The sequence below is a fragment of the Rattus norvegicus genome, chromosome 1, assembly GCF_021556685.1.
Source record: "Rattus norvegicus strain SHRSP/BbbUtx chromosome 1, alternate assembly SHRSP_T2T, whole genome shotgun sequence".
NCBI classification, from domain to species: domain Eukaryota; kingdom Metazoa; phylum Chordata; class Mammalia; order Rodentia; family Muridae; genus Rattus; species Rattus norvegicus.
Genome location: NC_141534.1, coordinates 92,356,243 through 92,373,311, shown reverse-complemented (window position 1 = coordinate 92,373,311; position 17,069 = coordinate 92,356,243). Strand labels below are relative to the sequence as shown.

Genomic DNA, 17,069 nt, shown 5'->3' with positions numbered 1-17,069 from the left:
GTGGGCTTCCCGCTCAGGGATTAGTAGGTTTTTGTGGAAAGCACAGGAATTGGGTTTTCTGCTCAGAAATCGGTGGCTTGTTTTCACCCCGTTTCCCTGCATTGGGCCCATGCGTTAAGGGTGGGAAGTCCTTCCTGACTGCAACCAGCTTTTGCTGAGGCGCTATCTCTGTGGGGCTACCTCTGTGTGTGTGTATGTGTGTGTGTGTGTGTGTGTGTGTGTGTGTGTGTGTGTGTGTGTGTGTGCGCGCGCGCGCGCACTGGAGAAGAGATGCTGCCACTGTGGACAGCTCCTGCGGGACAGCTCCTGCAGCGGTGTTTCAGGAAAGACAGATCCTCATGCTGGCAAGCCCCTTGAGGCAGAAAAGGGGTTGCCACTGTGAAGGAGAGCTCTTGAGCGGAAGCTGCTCGCTGAGGCCCGAAAGGCTGTGGGCAACCATGGACAGCTCCTCCGGCTCCTGTCTTGGTTGTAGGCTAAAGATAGGAGGTGAAAGCGCCTGTGGAACATTTTACTGCTATGGCCACAAGCTGGGGCAAGGAGGAGGGGCCCGCTGCTACTTTGACGGCTTTTGTGGTGCAACATTTTTTTTTGTGGTGAGTCACTCAGGGACTACAGAAAGGAAGAAGGCACAACTTCTGGGCAGAGAGAGTGACCCAGAAGAAGAAGACAGAGGCAGGGTATCAAAAGCAGACACAGAAGCAAACAGACCAGAACCACAATGGAGCAGAAAGGTACAGAGCCAACCACATGGCAGGTTGCAGGCAATAGGAGGTGGAGTAAGACAGATGAGCTAGCTGGAGACTGCCTCAGCAAACGTCCTAAGGTTTAAATTGTAGTAAAAGCCTGCGCGACGTTGTTTATACCAAGAGCAGGTCCAAGAAAGTCCCAATATAGATGACATACAAACAGGACAGTTCTCAAGTCAGTCATGAGTCAAATGGCCCCTTGGCATCCCGCAAGAGCAACCTGTGTTCCTTTCTGTGGGAGTAAATACAACTTGATAGACATCAGACAACACTACAAAGAGAGGGCAACCGGCTGTGTCCCAAAAGGAAGAATGTCCTCACTGGGGACCCCGGGGCTTCCCGCTGTGATGAAGAAAGTTCCAAGGCCAGGATACAGTCAGGTCATTTCAGGAGACAGGGGTCCCATTGGTCTTGTTCAAAGGGAGGATGGGAGCTGAAACAAACACCAGGAAGGGAGAGGATAAGGAGAATACGTTGTCAATCAGCCAGAGCCCCTGGAAGCAGCAAGAAACTGCAGCACACCACCAGAAGTTTTTTTGATGCAGCTCAACTACACAATGTAAGGTAAGGTGAACCAATACATGTGTGTTGTTAGCAAAGAATCACGTGTCCTCTCACGTGCTTGCTATAGCAGAACATCCTTTCTCCTGTGTCTGCTTCAGAACAACATTCCTTCATGTGTTTGCCCCAGCAAAACACCATCCAACACAACTCACTTTCCAAAGAACCCTTAAGCGTCCACTTCAGAATTCTGTGGGTAATAAACACTTCGAGGAAACCATCAGTGAGCAATTTTAATTTAAAAATCAGTCAGAGGGAGCTGGACTGATGGCTCAGTGAGGACTCAAGTTGAATTCCCAGAACTCATGTGGCAGCTCGGAACTGCCTGTGACTCCAGTTCCATGGAGCCTGAGGCTTCCCCCCATGGCCTCCATGAGCATCAAACAAGCACATGGTTCGCAGGCACACACGGGAGCAAACACCCGCATACATAACATGAAATAAATAATGTAAAAAGATCCTTAGGAGTCAGACGTGAGGGTTGTCCACCTTTGATCCCAGTGTCAGATCTATGGAGAGACCCTGTCTCAGAAAGATGAAAAGCCAGTAAATTTGACTTGGGATTAGATAGAACTTGCAGGCATGTGAAAACAGTCATACACATGCTTCTGACATTCTGGAGCAGGTATGGAGGGGGCTTGTGTAATCAAATACTTTCCAAGTGTGTGAGCGTTGCACATGATGTGCACTGCTATCCAGTACTCAGAGAGGAGTTGGGGAGAAAGCAATGGACACTCCCTGCTCATTAGGAGGAAGTGCGAGCTCATGTTTAATAAAAGCTAACATCACGCACATACTAACGGACTTTAAATGCAGTTCTGACTGGTTATCAGTAACGATTTGAATAGTGTGTGTGCTTTATGTACCTAGGTACCTGGGGTCACATGAAATATTTCTCAGGGGAAAAGGCCAGTCCCGGAAAGTGTTTAAGATGTCTAGGGAGCCCTTCGAATGGACACAGACAGCTATAGCCACCTACTTGTCAAAGAAGTCGTCCGAGCACATGCCTGAGACGTGATACTTCTCAACAAAGGGGGTGGAGCCTGCACACCCACGTGGGGGAGAAGAGAGGAGACGCCCCCTCTCACTCTGTAGCAAAATCAGTTCACAGGGCTGGGGCACACCTCAGTCACTGGAGTGCTTGCCTACCATCGGTGAAGCCTGGGGCTTGCTCTCCAGCTACGCACGGTCGGACCACTGTGGTACACACATGAACTCCCAGTAAGAGAATCAGATGTTTTAGCTCATCCTTGGCAACACGGTGAGTCCCGAGCCTGCCTGGTCTACAGGAAACATTCACAATGGCTTAAAGCAGGAGGCATGAAATTGAATGAATCACAAGATGGCCACAGCGAAGCCATTTTGAGATGAAGGCATAGCCAGAGACCAACAGGCAAAATTGTCAAGGAATTCTGTGAAATCTCAAAAGCCCCTTCCCTGCAATGATTATCAGAGTAAACCGACAGCCTTCAGAATGGAAGAATATATATGAGGAGATTAATACTAAGAACATGTAAAGAACTCAAGAGGCCCAGGACATGACACATTGGATAATTTGCGTCCTATCGAAGCACGAGGACCTGAGTTCTGATGTCCAGCCATCATGTAAAAGCTGGAATGGTATTGTGGCTCTGACATTCTTGTCTGGCCTCTCTATGCATACATAAGGGCATGCAATCACACTCACACATGAGGGCACACATGAACATGTGCACACCAAGAACACAAATCACCTCAAAAAGACTAACATTTTATTTTACTCTTTTTTTGGACAGGGTTTCCCTGTGTCGCCCTGGCTGCCCTGGAACTCACTCTGTAGCTCAGGTTGACCTTGAACTCAGAGATTCACTGCCCTCTGCCTCCCGAGTTTTGGGATTAAGTGTGAGCAACTACTACCTGGCTCCCCCGAAAATTTAAAGAACAGAAAACGACCTCCCAGTTTACAAACGGGTCAGTGGAGGAAGAACACACGGAGTCATGGGAGGTGTAACTCAGTGAGAACAGCACTGAGCTCACAGGGCACCCCAGTCAGACTGGCTGGCACGAAAGCAAGTGCTGAGAAACGCTGCTTAGAACCAAGGCGAACAGAAGCCATGCATCCCACACCGGGGATCTCTCTGGCGGCAGCCTGCTCATCGGTCCTGCGGTTCCTCAACACCGAGATCTGTAACTGTTATATCATTATCTGCTGTCCCTCCCCTGGGAGTAAGGCCATCTAAGTCAGTACACCACAGTTACCTGCACACACATGTTCACTCCAGCACTATTGGGGATACAGGTCCACGCATACCTGTGCATGGATCCGTGTACACCCGTACATGCACATGGATCTGTGTATACCCATACCTGCGCATGGTTCCATGTACACATATACATGCACATGGATCTGTGTACATGTATGTGTGTGTGTACACGTTTACATGCACATGGATCTGTGTACACCCATACCTGTGCATGGTTCCATGTACACACGTACATGTGCATGGACCTGTGTACATGTATACATGTGTGTACACCCGTACATGCACATGGATCCGTGTACATGTATACATGTATGGATGTGGATGTAAATGCCGAAGGGGACATTTTGCAGGACGATGTGGACAAGAAAGCAGGGGACAGATGAGAGGAAAGATGGGATGGATGTGAGTGCCGTGCAAAGACCCACAGGAAAATGTCATGGCGCCGACCAACGGTACTGAGCCCGAGACAACCAGTGCACTCACATCTCATGGGGAAGGTGGTGAACACCTGGGTGTGGGAGACACTGATTCCAAGAGACAAACTCCAGGCTAAGGCATGAGATGCTCTAAGAACCTGGGTCTTGTTGACTACACTCTATCTCCTCAACTGAGACTCATGGTCTCTGAGAGTCGGGGACGACCTTGGGGAGGTTTATACTGTACAGAGTTGGGCCTGAAAACTGACACTGGAGAGAAATGACTCCCCTTGGTTGGTCTCATTCTCGTTTCTCCACAGAGCCACTGTCAAAGCCTGAAATCCAAATTTCCAAAAAGTCTTTTAAAGGCGGCGACGATGTGAACATGACTTGTATTGGAAATGGCAGTGGATTCCACACCTTGTGGTTCTGCAAGGGAAAACCAATGCTTTGGAGCTCACAAGGAGGAGGCAGCTGTCACGAAGCAGCCGGATAATTTACAAGCAGAAGCTGAAAACTGGGATGTACCAGGTGAGATGACCCAAGACTTTGTCTCTAAAAAGAGCAACCCATTTCTCCTGGCCATGGTGAGTGAGCGAAGCTCTCCTCGTATATACACTCCTGGGCTTATTCTCTTTTTACAAAAACATTTTTATTGTTTTATGATAACACGAGAGTCATGGTACCAGTGTGGAGGTCAGAGGATAGCAACAGGAAGTCAGTTCTTGTCTTCCACCTCTACCTGGGTTTCAGGGATTGAACTCAGATCGTCAAATGTGTGCATGAAGCTTTTGTACCCACTGTACCATCCCCCATGCAGATTACTGCGGGATTCTGTTCTTACCAGTGCTGTGACAGAGAGACAACCATCAGCTGAGACACCCATAGGCTGAGACACGGTGTCAGTTTCCCCACACCCGGGAGATGCAGATGGAGGAAGGCCAGCCTTGGCTACAGAGCAAGAACCTATCTCTACATGGCTTCTGTACAACTAAAATCCCAGCAGGAAAACCCAATTACAAAGTGGCTAAGAGTTAAGCCCTGAGTCTGGCATGTGGTCCTTGGGACCCATGGGAAAAGGCTCCAGGAGACGCACTGATACCAGAACCCGTGGGTGGTCTTGTTCCTTGCAAAGATGGCAGTGTTTCCAGGTGAGTCTGAATCCTCGCACACGCTGTGTGTCATGTTCAGGTTCCGGCATGAGAGACAACGCCAGAGCTAGACCACGCGCAGTGTCTGTGAGCGAGGAACGAGGCCAGCAAACGTCTGTGGAGCTTTCAGTGCAGACACCGCTGTTCTGAGAGGTTTTGTTTGGTTGGGGACCTTTTGCTTCCTTTGGGGAACCAGGTCCCAGCCCAGGCATCCTCTCAGGACGGAGATGACGATTGTCTTGGACTCTCGATCCCCCTGCCTCCACGTCCAGGTGCTGCTCCTACAGATGTGCAGCCCACCTCTGGGTTTTCTGAATATTTCTGAGGACCCAAGTCTGATTTAATCCAGGGAGATGGAAGTTATGGATGGAGAAGGCATTGTTTCCTCTCCCGTGTGTGCCATTTACTGCGACCTTGCACAGGATTCTTTTCTGTATGCTGTTTTTATGGTAGAGTATATATATATATATATATATATATATATATATGTGTGTGTGTGTGTGTGTGTTTTATATATAATTATACCATATAATAAACACAATATCTTTATAATATATAAAATATAATATACAACAATTATGTATTATTATTGTCATGGGTTGAATATGCTTGGCCCAGGGAGTGGCACTATTAGAAGGTGTGGCCCTATTGGAGTGGGTGTATCACTGTGGGTGTGGGCTTTAAGACCCTCATCCTAGCTGCTTGGAAGCCAGTCTTCTCCTAGCAGCCTTCAGATGAAGATGTAGAACTCTCATCTCTGCCTGCCTGCATGCTGCCAGGCTCCCTCCTTGATGATGATGGACTGAACCTCTGAACCTGTAAGCCAGCCCCAGTAAAATGTTGTCCTTATACGAGTTGCCTTGGTCACGGTGTCTGTTCACAGCAGTAAAACCCTAAGACAATTATACTCTATACTTACGCTAATTCATACATTCATATATTTTTAAATACTATAAATAATCCTATAAGAATACATATATATAACTATATAACTTGTATATAATTATATAACATTTAAAAAATATCAATATATACTTATATGAATAGGTTTTATTTAAGCATATAAATATACATGTATTTCATTTATATACAAATATTTAATTTTAAATAATTATGTGATTACATATTATATATTATACATTTTATATGTATATAATATTTTCTTCTAGCCATTTTGAAGCTACTGCGCGTAGCTCAGACAACGCCTTGGGTGTTTCTGCCATCGCTGCTCACGTCTGCTGGGGCTGCTCATGTTAATATCTGTAGTTGGTCACCCCTCAGCTCATGGCAGGTAAAGCGACTGGTCTTCTACCATCTACTCCATATGTGGGAGGTCACAGGCTGTCACCACCTGGTCTCTGGACTCCATCTCCTTTCCCCCTTTGCTTTGTGGGCTGTTTCTCAATAATCAGTTGTAGTTCTCAGATCCCTGTCGTCCTGGGTCCTGGGTCCATTGTCTGTTGCTGATGGTCACTCCCATCCCTGTGAAGTCGAGAGGAACGGATACATTGTCGTCTTCTTTCTGCCGGAAGCCAGATAAGGGCCAATGCCTAAAAGAAATGAAGGATGCAGGAAAGCAAACAAAGGATGCAGGAAAAACAGCAGAGGGCAGTAAGCTAACCAATGAAGAGTAACCTCAAGGGAACCCAAATGTCACTGTAAATTCTGACATGTGTCATCACAGCAGCAGGGATGGGGGGAAGGACTGAGGTCATCTAGGAAGGCAGGAGAATCAGGTCCTCTAGGACAGTCAGTGAGAAAGAAGAACCTGCCAGTGGGAGTCAAAGGGTGTGAGCGTGTGTGTGTGTGTGTGTATGTGTGTGTGTGTGCGCGCGTGTGTGTGTGTGGTGTGCCTGTGTGTGTGCATGCATGTGTGTGTGTGTGCGCGCGTGTGTGTGTGTGGTGTGCCTGTGTGTGTGCATGCATGTGTGTGTGTGGTGTGCGTGTGTGTGTGCATGCATGTGTGTGTGGTGTGCGTGTGTGTGTGTGGTGTGCGTGTGTGTGTGCATGCATGTGTGTGTGTGGTGTGTGTGTGTGTGCATGCATGTGTGTGTGGTGTGCGTGTGTGTGTGTGGTGTGCGTGTGTGTGTGCATGCATGTGTGTGTGTGGTGTGTGTGTGTGCATGCATGTGTGTGTGTGGTGTGCGTGTGTGTGTGTACATGCGTGTGTGTGTGTATGTGTGTGGTGTGCGTGTGTGTGTGTGTGTGTGTGTGTGTGTGTGTGTGTAGACAGACTGTGCAGAGCACTCAAAAGATCTGCTCACCCCAAGTACCATCCCCGGCACCAGGTAGAAAGATAAAAAATGACAGGGGAAAGGAGCAAAGGCTGGGAGGGGAGGGGAGGTTAGGGGAGGGGAGGGGACAGCTTAGAAAAGGACACAGCACCAAGAAAGGCAGCGGCAGCCACAGTGTGAATGCTTAGTGAGGACGCCAAGCAGCTCCCAGGAGTCATAGCTCACAGGGTGCTCCCAGGGGGCTCCCAGGGTGCTCCCCAACCGAGGAACCAAACAACAGTGACAGTTTCTCCCACTTATCTAGAGCAAGAAGTAAGAGCATTCGCAGTGAGGACAAGCCAACACTGTCCACCCAAGGTAAGCACAGCCACTGACCACGGGGAACCAGAAGGTTCCACCACCTGTCCCCACCATGGCACCCTGGACACCAGCCACTGTCCACTGTCTGGCTCACAGAGCAGATCTTCTCTCCCCAGCCCCCAGTTGCTGTAGGTCCTCACCCCTTCCCAGCCACGGAGAACAGGTCAGCTGAAGGGAGATTCAGTCCACCTAGTGGGGCAGGTCTGAGGAAACCACACGTCAGGAGCCGGTTCCTCTTGCTCAGCCTTCCCCTCCCTCTGGGGGTCCTGAGCACTCATCTCCTTTAGGACACTCTGCTGTGTGTGAGAATTGCGTTCCTTGTCTTCATAGGAGCATGTCACTGACACATACCCCAGAGGAAAGATTGATCTCAGCTCTGTGATCTGGGAGAACTCCTGCCCCAAATGATCCAAGTCTGTCTTTCTTGCCTCTCCTCTGGTCTAATAATCTCAGTCTGCAAAACAGACCCTGTAGCATGCAAATTCTCTAACCGGCCATGCGCATCACCAACCGTCAGCCCTCACCATGTCTACCACCCGCTCCTGCAGCTACAAATCGCAAGTCTTAGGTCGGCTCCGCCTTTCCGCGCTCTGGTGACTCTTCTCTTGCTTCCTTTCGCAGGTCACAGGCCCCATGACAGCTCTCCTCACGAGACAAGTATTGCCTGTCTCCCCTCAGATGGCTCTGCAGGACCTGTGGATTCTTGGAGCCACAACTGTGCCATCAAGTGTGTGTCCTTAGTTCCTCATGCAACCGACAAGGAGCTTCACCTCTCCGTCCTTAGCCTGCTCACCTACACTGCCCACTACCAAAGGGGCCAAGGGGTGTGACAACTAGCACCTATGTAGCTCCCAGCACAGACCCAAACAAGGAAGGGACCCTTCTCCCTTGTCTAGTGTCATCTGAACCTTCTCTGGCCTTCAGTGGAAGGGATTCCATTCAAAGCAGTGAGAGGTACAGGTGCTGGGGTCTCTGTCCCGTCCTCTGCCCTGCACCCTAGTCCTTTAATGTCTGCCAGATGAATTCAGACAAGAACAGGGCATCATACAGGAGAATGGCAGGTTTCTTAGAGAAACAGGGAGGCATGCCGGAGAGTGAGGGTGGGCATCAAAGGCCCACTGCAGACGGAAGGCCCTCAGGGTAGACGATAGCCAGAGGGCCAGAGGCTGCGTGGTTAGGTGGGCTGGGTCCTGTGTTCCAAAGTGTCTGCACAGACAGCCTTCCTGAGAGGTGGCTTCCTGCTCAGGAGATTGATAGGCCACATAGGCTGACACTTAAAGGAGGGGACGATTGTGTGTCTTGTTCTTTCTCAGGAAGCTCCTGCCACATCGCATCTCACGTCCTTTTAGCGATTGAGAAAGTCATTTAAAGGATCCAAAAGGAGTTTACAAGGCTGCAAATGTCGTGCCATTGCTTGAGTGCTTGCCTGGCTCTACAACGGCCTAGATTTGATCCGCAGCAGCACAGAAAGCAGGGCTGGGGTGCACACCTATAGTCACAGCAGCCTGGTCCTTGACACAGCAGCATGGGGACTCCCTGGGTTACGTGGGACCAGATTCTCACGCGTGTGCATGCATGTGCATGCCCAGCCCAAATTAGGGCGGCTGAGATGATTCGGTGGATAAAGCCGACCTGCAAGTTGTCATCCGTACTCCACAGACACTCTTTCTCTGTACTGATGGCTGCACGTGCTTTTCATGTTGATGGGGCTCAGTATTTCCTGAAGGTCAATGTCCAACAAGCCAAACCACCAACTGCAGTGTCCCCATCTCTCCAGCCTGGCGGTGACCAGTCCTGTTAGCTGCGCTGCTCATGTATCACAGTGGCGAGGGGAGGACATTGTCCTCATGTCCTCATCAACACAACCCTACAGCCTGGCCTTCAGGATCAGCAGAAAGAAAGGCAGATAATGAACTAGGGGGCCAGTGGCCAGCAGGATAGAAACTGCTGCCTAAGGACTTTGCTCTTTAGAACACGACAGCAAGAGTGGGCTTTTTGGTCACCTGTAGCAGAAGAATTGCCAGTGGTACAGGACCATGGGCCCTGGGAAGGGGTGACCTTCAATGGGGAAAGACCTTTGACAGTTGAGAAGGCTATGTGTGCAGGTTCCTGGCATGTGACCTCTGCCATCGGAAGGAGGACGCCCCCAATGGTCTCGTGTACAGTTCAAGGACTCTAGTGACAACCACTCTGTACCTATTTCCTGTCGTGGAATTTCTACTGAACAAATAAGGGCCATGAGTCCAGGGTCCTGTGACAGGAACAGTCCTGGTTGATCCCAGTGTGGTCCTGGGCGATGGGTCTGGGCATTGGGAGCTGGGCTGCAGCTCAGTGGTGGAGAGCTACAATCTCCCATGCATTTCCATGTGGGATTCCCGAGCGTGCTCTCTATTTCACCCCTCAGCTGGGACTTGCTGTCCAGTCCTAACCCAAGTGACCCAATCAGCAAGTGCATGAAGCACTCCTGGACGCTCGCCCACTCTGTGTTCTTGGGTCTTCCTGACGCACTACAGTCTCCCTGAAACTGCTCTTCCTCCTCCTGGGGAATGTCCAGCATCCTTCACGCAGTCCGTATTTCCTCTCTTGCTCACATTTCCTACTTTTCTCACCACCGAGCGTTGCACGATCCTCCATTCTGATTCCCTCTGTCTCCCTGTGTATCTCTGCCCCACTAACTCCTGCGGCAGGAGGGAAGAGGCTGAAAAGGCTGTGTTGAGAAAGAAGGCAGCTGACAAAGACGAGAAGCCTGTCCCCACCCGCTTTCATATGGCAGAGCTCACTCAAGAGATGCCTAGGGGAGGAGCTGGAAAGGTGGGTCAGGGCCAGAGGACCTGGATTCCTTTCAACCACACAGTGGCTCACAACCTTTTGAACTCTAGTCCCAGGGGATCTGATGCCCTCCTCTGGCCTCTGGGGTACCAGACGTGTAATGATGTACAGAAATATGTGCTGGTAAAACACTACAAACACACACACACACACACACACACACCACACATACATACACACACATACACACATACCCAAACTCACACACATGCACACACATACACACACTCATGCACATGCACACACACATACACATACCACACACATACACACATGCATACATACACACATACACATATACACACATATACACACATATACACACTCATGCACATGCACACACACATACACATACCACACACATACACATACCACACACACATGCATACACACACATACACACATATACACACACATACACATACTCACACACATATGCACACACATACACATACACACATATACATACACATACACACATACACACATACACATACACACTCATACACATGCGCACACACATACACACATATACACACATACACACATGCTCACACACATGCATATATACACACATCACAATACACACAACACACATATACACACATACACACACGTGCATACACACACACACACACGGGCGGGGGAGAGGGAGAGGGAGAGGGAGAGTAAAGGAGGGGAGGAGGGAGGGAGAGGGAGAGGGAGAGGAAGAGAATAGAGACAGAAGCAGAAAGTGTAGACAAACACGGAGAAGTGGCCACTAAGTAAATGTCCTATAAAGTCCCTTGTGGATCCTGATCAGGGGTTTTAGGCCTCTTTCCTCTGTCCACTACCCTATTCAATCACACACACACATGCACACATGTGTTCATATGCACACACAGAGATGTACACATACACATAATGTCCCTTTTACACACACACACACACAGAGAGAGAGAGAGAGAGAGAGAGAGAGAGAGAGCCTAACTATATAAATGTAATTTAAAATAACATTTTAGTGTGATATAGGGCTTGGGCACTGTCTGTCTTTGAAAGATGGAGGACAAATTCATGGAAACAGTTCTGTCTTTCCACCTTTACAAGGGCTCCAGTGATGGATCACGTGTTGTCTCCATTGCTTAGCAAACAACACTACCCATTGCTCTAGCTCACCAGCCTCAGGAACATCATTAATATACAAGTGTTCTGAGCAAACTTGCACTCCAAGAAGTACTCACTTTTCTTTCAAAGATGGCTAGCCTCCAAGGGCCAATATCCCATCAACCTCACGTGTCTCATGAAGCTCTTACATATGCACCTGCTTGCTCAAACCATGCACATTGCCGAACATTGGCTCTGCTGCACCTTTTCCCTTCAAGGAAACAGTTTCAAGGCTCCTCTGGGCTCCGATCTGCTCCCTTGGACAACTCACTTCCCCATACATGTTTCCGTGGCCTCCAGGGTCAATCTGGTCAACGTGGGCGAAGGACCCAGCCAAACGCCATGGCGACCAGACAGCTGTGTGCACAGACCAAGGTAAGAAAATCACCCAGCTGACAAAATATTGCCCCTGTTGTTGGAACATACCAAAGTGGTGAAAGACACTTCCTCGTTACAGATTCTCAGTTCAGATACAAGAAACCTCCCCCTTAGCACTGGGGGTTGTGTCTCTAGGGGACTCTCAACTTAGGAAGCAGAATGAGAAATACCAATGTGAAACCAAGTTCAGTGGAAACTAACCTCCTTTCTCCAGATGTGGGGAACAAACACCTCCCACTGACCCTAGGCTCTTCCAGCCCACTGAACATGCCCCTCCATTCACTGACTGAGGGGAGACTGAACAACGCAAAACGCCTTTCCTTCTCCCCACAGGAGAACCATCAGACCTTATTTTCAGACCTATGGCCATGCGGTGGGAGGTAAAACACTAAGTGTATCTCCTCGTCTTCCTCACTGGGCATGAGAGACTCCCTTCTTTCCTTCTCCACCCGGTTCCCTCAGAGAACCTAGGAGACACGGAATCCAGTGTGTGGGAAGAGAGCTTGATGCCATACTGTTTTTGCAAGGTTCCCCAGGCAACTGCCTTACTTTGCAGATCACCATCCACAGCTACCAAGGTTTTTAAACCGGGGCTGCCTATTTGTAAGAAATGAGTCTCGTGACTAAAGGTCCAGCCAACATGCAAAGTGTCTGTCTGCTCTCAGTCCAAGCCGTGCACTCATGGGACAAAGGGGGGGCCATGGTTACAGAGGCCACACAGGGCTGCTGGTCTCACCTGCCCTACTCCTTCTGCTGCCTTTTTGGGTTCCTTTGCCTGGAAGCTGAGTGAAATCAAAGACCCAGATGACATTGAATTCACAGTTCCATTTGTGTGGAGACATATGGACTCTCCTGTCTTTGAGACCTTGGGATTCCTTCCTCTGTTACCCCGCTCTTTGGGGACTGCACACCACAGGGTACTTTCTTCTGTTATGTCTATGCTAATCTAACTCAGACACTTGCTTGAGAAATAAAGGGGTAGCTGTTTTTTTTTAATTTTTTTAAAAGATTTATTCATTTATTATACATAAGTACACTGTAGCTGTCTTCAGATACACCAGAAGAGGGCATTGGATCTCTTTACAGATGGTTGTGAGCCACCATGTGGTTGCTGGGAATTGAACTCATGACCTCTGGAAGAGCAGTCGGGTGCTCTTAACCGCTGAGCCATCTCTCCAGCCCTGTTTTTTGTTTTTTTTTTTTTTTATTTGCACCCCATGCGCTCATGCCCTGGTGAGATATGGGCTCATTTTATGGAGCTGAGCACATCCCACAATCAAAAAGAAACCAAGTGTCTTTGTTGCCATCGTGGCTGTTGCCTTCATTAAGGTAGAGGTGACCATGTGACCTTGCCATTAGCCTGGCTAGCAACATTATCAAAACGGTGACAACTGCGATGTTTTCCAGTATCACAGAGCCCTCAGAGGATCACTGCACCCCTGGGACTTCCTGTGCCACCGGCAATCAGACACACATCCCGATCCTTCACCGTGTTTCCCGTTTTATTTCATCTCCCTGTGGAGATGGGATTCCTAATGGGATCATGGGACTGGGGGACCCGGAAGAGACTCCGACATGGGCTCTATCACCACATGACGAGAGTCAAAGCATTTCCTGTATAGTTGAAGGGAGCAGTAACACAATCGTTTTGGGTTGGTGCATTGTTTTGCATGATGTATTTACTGCTTTCTAGAGAAGACTTAAGAGTTTTCCCAGCCATCTGCCTCCAACATGAGGCAGCTACCAACAGGAACTGACACTTTCAAATGACTAAACCTGGGAAGACATTTTTAGCAGCGGACAAACCAAGTGCACAGGACCCAAAGGATACCCAGACACCAGACAAGTTGCTGCTAGTGTGCACCCCAGTGCGAAGATGGATCAGCCTGCTTGGGCAGCAGGCTTAAGGTATTGACTTTGCACATGCTGGCGAGGATGTGGAGAAAGGAGGACACTCCTCCATTGCTGGTGGGATGGCAAACTTGTACAACCACTCTATAAATCAATCTGGTGGTTTCTCAGAAAATTGGAAATGTTTCTGCCTTAAGACCGAGATATACCACTCCTGGGCATACACCCAAAAGAAACTCCACCATCCCCCCAGGGCACGTTCTCTACTATGTTCATAGCAGTTTTATTTGTAATAGCCGGAAACTGAAAACAACCCAGATGTCCCCCAAAAGAAGAACGGATACAGAAAATGTGGTTCATTGGCACTATGAAACACTTTACTATTCAACTCTTAAAAACGAGGACATCATGAATTTCGCCAGCGAATAGATGGTACTAGAAAATATCATATTGAGTGAGGTAATCCAGACCCAAAAGGACGTGCATGGTATGTACTCATGATTACACCCCACAGACCCAAAGAAGATAAGTGAGAAGGAAGGCCCAAGCAAGGATGGTTGAATCACACTTAGAAGGGGAAACAAAACAGTTACAGGAGGCAGATGGAGGAAGGACTGGGAGGGAAAGGGGAGGAGGAGGAGAAGGAGAAGGAGGGAGGATGGGTAGCCAGGATCAGATTCAGGGAAAGACAGGAGAGAGGCCCAGAGGGCCAGAAGAATGAGTAGAAATCTGGAGCTGTGTATATGGAGGGCGGTGTCTCTAGGAAGTCAGAGACCTGGGATAGGGGAGGCTCCCAGGAGTCCATGAGGGTGACCTTAGCAGAGATGCCTAACATTGGGAACATGGAACCTGAAAAGGCCACCTCTCGTAGCCGGGCAGGAACCCAATGGAGATAAGAACACCAACCCATTAATAAAATTTTTGACCCTAAATTTTACCCTGTCTAAAAGAAGTGCAGGGATGGAGCAGAGACCAAATGAAAGGCCAACTAATAACCGGGCCAGCTCAACACCCATCCCATGGACCAGCGCCAATCCCTGCATTATTTTTTTTTTCTTCTTTTCTTTTTTTCAGAGCTGGGGACCAAACCCAGGGCCTTGCGCTTGCTAGGCAAGCGCTCTACCACTGAGCTAAATCCCCAACCCCTCAATCCCTGTATTATTAATGATACTTTGTTACTGACAAGCCAGCCCAGTCAGCAAACAGGGTCTCAAGGGAGGGAGTGAGGAAGAGAGAGAGAGAGAATTAGACATCATTATAACACGACTTCAGCCAGTTCTGAGGCTGAAGCGGGTTTTTTTTTCCCCCAGTCTGCTTTTATACCATTCTAGGTACATACAAAGTACAGGGTCAGTTCCTAGATCAATGACAAAGTGGTCAAGGAACAAACAAAGCAGTCAAACAAGGCCATAAACACAGTCCCATCGGGATGATCAACATAAAAGGAACAAGATACATTCCTCGGCTGTATTTACCTTGTAGTAGCCCAATGTAAACATTCCTATCTGAGGTACTTCCTTGTCCTCCTTGACCAAAGTAAATATTCTTGCCAATGTCCTCGAAGCAGCACCAAGGGCTCTCCATGTGTTATGCTTGCAGACAGGAGCCTAGCGAAACTGTTCTAAAGAGCAGCTCTACCCAGCAGCTGGATGAAACAGATGCAGATACCCAGTTGGCATTAACAAAGTTGGGGACATTTATGGAAGAGATGGGGGAGGAGTTGAAGGCCCTGAAGTAGATGAGAACCCTACAGGGAGACAAATAGAATCAACAAATCTCTGAGCCACCAACCAAAGAACATGTATGGGCTGGAATAAGGCCCCAGGCTCATGTGTAGCAGACAGATAGTTCAGTCTTCACGGCTGCCTTGTCTGGTCTCAGCGGGAGAGGATGCACCGAATCTGGCAGAGACTTGATGTGCCAGGGTGGGGAAATACCCAGGGGAAGGAGCCCACCCTCTCAGAGGAGACAGGAGAGGGACGAGGGACTCTGTGAGGAAGGGACTAGGAAGGAGAGCATCGTTTGGGAGGTAAATAAATTGACAAACAAATTTAAAACAAGGTACTGGCACTGCTACATCTTAAAGTCTGCTCTTTCTGCTCTGATTTTCTCTAAGGTGAAATATTCTTTACATTCTCAAGACTCCTATGTTCTGCATGGATTGTCTGTTTTTCTTTCTTTCTTTCTTTCTTTCTTTTTTTTATTTATTCTTTTTTTCGGAGCTGGGTGCCGAACCCAGGGCCTTGCGCTTGCTAGGCACGTGCTCTACAACTGAGCTAAATCCCCAACCCCCTTTTTTGTTTCTGTTGCCTCCCTGTGAACCCTCAGTACCCTTGTGTCTCAGTCACTGTCCTACTGCTGTCAAGAGACACCATGACCAAAATGACCCTTGTAAAAGAAAGCATTTAATTGGGCCTTGTTGACAGTTTCAGATGTTAGTCCGTTAGCGTTCTACACCCTGACTGGTAGGCAGGAAGAAAGGCACTGGGTTTGGCATGGGCTTTTGAACCCTCAAAGCTCACCTCCAGAGACACACTTCCTCCCACAAAGCCGGAGCTCCTAATCCTTCTAATCCTTTTTAACAATGCCACTCTCTGGTGAGTAAACATTTAAAAACATGAGCCTTCGAGGACGTTCTCATTCAAACCACCACACCTAGCTTCTGTTTTACTTTACAATGATATCACAGGCTCAGGAAAGAAAAGTCTGCTGGTTGATTTTTTTTTTTTCTTTCAGATGTTGCTTTTTGTGTTCTGTAGTCTCTGAATTACAAGTAGTAAATAAATAATAATCAAATTAAATGACTGTTGACAGTCACTCCATGGAGAGGATACTGAGAGAACCGTCCTACTAGAAAAATCAGAACATGGCTAATAAATGTCACAATAAAAACTTGGACACTTATAGAAATGTAAATAACAACAACAACAACAACAATAATAATAATAATAATAAATGAAAATAATCACTCTCATAACTTTTGAAGAGGAATGGGAGGCCAAGAATTTTTTTCTGTGGATCCTACCAGGAACTTCTGATAGATTTAAGCATGAACCAGAGGTGGATAAAATGACTTTTCTTCATGGGGCTAGGCATTCATCTCTATTGTAATTTAAACGAAGGGAACACATGCCTTCTATGAGCTAAAACTGCAATT

The 17,069-nt window shown here is 48.2% G+C and overlaps 2 long non-coding RNA genes across 26 annotated transcripts in view; both read right to left on the bottom strand.

The window, feature by feature from the left end:
- The window catches only part of LOC102549342 (uncharacterized), a 136,634-nt gene that overhangs the window by 25,712 nt on the left and 93,853 nt on the right, over positions 1-17,069 (bottom strand). The gene's annotated exons all lie outside the window — the stretch shown is intronic.
- Positions 6,198-8,153, bottom strand: LOC148007286 (uncharacterized). The gene is made up of 2 exons (XR_015650055.1): positions 7,852-8,153; positions 6,198-6,667 (listed from the first exon to the last, which is right to left on the bottom strand). It is a non-coding gene; the product is annotated as an uncharacterized LOC148007286 (long non-coding RNA).